Source organism: Jatropha curcas, chromosome 2 (genome assembly GCF_041381405.1).
Source record: "Jatropha curcas cultivar XTBG-Jc1 chromosome 2, XTBG_Jcur_1.0, whole genome shotgun sequence".
NCBI classification, from domain to species: Eukaryota; Viridiplantae; Streptophyta; class Magnoliopsida; order Malpighiales; family Euphorbiaceae; genus Jatropha; species Jatropha curcas.
Window position 1 is genome coordinate 3,102,826 of NC_143152.1, and position 2,256 is coordinate 3,105,081.

The window sequence follows — 2,256 nt, forward strand, 5'->3', positions numbered from 1 at the left end:
TATCTTGATTGTTTGTGTATGTCTGCTTTTAATTTTATTGAGCCGTTCTAGGGTACCTTTGCTAATTATTGATTTGCTTGATTCTTGAATATATCTAGCAGTCTTCTACTCTTTGTTCTCCATATTCTTCTTTCTTTCTTATCTTTTAATACTTTTACTGTCTAATTCTTATTGATCCTTTTTATGTAGCTTACAGAGAAAAACATGCTAGAAAATGAGGTAAAAACCCAACTCTCAGCAAGTCAACTGGCCTGCCAAGGAAACGCTTCTACAGAGCACGAGCACATAGCAACCCACTGAGTGACTCACACTTCCCTGTTCCAATTTCCCCTTCTCATGTTGAATATTCAGTTCATTACCCTCAATTTTTCCCTTCATCTGATCAAGTGGATAGTTCCAAAAAGATTCAGTTTGCGGATGTTGGTTGTGGTTTTGGAGGGCTACTTGTTAGTCTTTCAACCCTTTTTCCTGAAACCTAATGATTGGGATGGAACTTAGGGATAAAGTGACAGAATATGTCAAGGAACGAATTTCAGCATTAAGGATAGCTAATCCAGGTCAATATCAAAATGTCTCAGTGGTTCGAACCAATTCTATGAAATACATACCAAATTACTTTGGGAAAGGACAGCTTACCAAGATGTTTTTCCTGTTCCCGGATCCCCACTTCAAGGAGAAGAATCATCGTCGAAGGGTTATTAGTCCACATTTGCTAGATGAGTATGCCTATGTTCTTGAGATTGGCGGGATTATTTATACAATTACTGATGTGGAAGAATTGGGTGAGTGGATGAAGGCTTGTTTGGAGAATCACCCTATGTTTGAAGCCCTCACAGAGGAGGAGCTTGGAGTAGATCCTGCTGTAGAGCTCCTGAGCACAGCAACTGAAGAAGGACAAAAGGTGGCTAGGAATGGAGGACAGACTTTCCAAGCAGTCTATAGACGTATTGCTCCATCTCTATGATACATAAGAAACTTAGACATACTTAAACAGATGGCTTAAGCTAATTAAGCCAATCAGTTTTGCTAGGTTATTTTTTACCCTTATTCTTATCTGAGCAAATTTTTGTCATTGTTAATTTTGTAGGATTATGTGCTTATTATTTATTTTCTAGCTAAGATTTTTATTATCTTGTATTGTACCCTGCTTCAGTTGTATGATAATACTCCGTCTTCCCTAATTCTCACTTCATTTCAAGTCATTCATTATATTTTTCTCGTGACCGCACCTGTTGATTATGGATTGATTTTAACCATTTGGTGTTCTAGTTTTGTTATTTATGTTGAACAATGCATGGAAGCTGCTGCGTTTAGGTCCTATTGATTTTGAGTTATTGCAATGGAGCCTTGACAAAGAATAATGGTTATTTCATTGAGATTAGAAATGAAAGATCGGTTCCATAACCACGACTGAAGATGGCAAGTGTAGATATACCAATCATTAGGACTCAAACTATTAACCTTTCAGATTATTAGAGTAAGTTTACACTCCATTCTGAAGTTAGTATTAGGTGAAGACCCCTCAGTAAGAAATTTCTGAGAATTTTGCTCTGGTAGGTGATGTGCTAGGCTGATTAGAGAATTTTGTTATATTTAGATTGGCCTAAATTAGCAATTGAACAAGCAAATGCAGCCTTGAATTCATGCAAGCCCAGCCCGACTCGTGAACGCGATCTTTCCAGCCATTTCAGTGGCTACCTGCAAGAAACTTTTTGGCAGGAGACAAAAGTAAAGGAAGGCGAAGACTTTAAACTTAAAAAGATCAGTCAATTGTAGTTTATGAAGAAAGAATCTTTTTATACTTAATGTCAAAAAAAAAAAAAAAAAATCTTTTTATACTTAGTTATCAATAATTTGCTCGATAATGATTACTTGATTGTAGACTTTTCAAAATATGCCAACTTGAATTCACCGATTGATCATTTCTGCTCTGCAAGTCTGCTTTTCATTTCACCTCCGCCACCATTGCAAACCCAATTAGCGACCACTGCCTTCTTTTTCCTTTTGCTGTTTTTTAATTGCTGTTTTTTTTTTTTTAGAAAGAAAAGAATGTGGCAGAATCTTTTCTCTTCAACATAGCTGAAACTGTTCTTCACAAGTTAATATCTAAAGTTGTTGACGAGATTAGCTTAGCATAGAATGTCAACGAAGACTTAAAGAAGCTCCAAGACACCTTGTCCACCATTAAAGCTGTGCTCTTGGATGCAGAGGAGCAACAGGGAAAGGAAAACAGTGAGCTTACTGCTTGGTTATCCA

General features: G+C 36.8%; 1 pseudogene; it reads left to right on the plus strand.

Moving 5' to 3' along the window:
• Positions 1-204: 204 nt before the first annotated feature.
• LOC105645203 (tRNA (guanine-N(7)-)-methyltransferase pseudogene) lies at positions 205-2,016 on the plus strand (annotated as a pseudogene).
• The last annotated feature ends 240 nt before the right edge of the window (positions 2,017-2,256 follow it).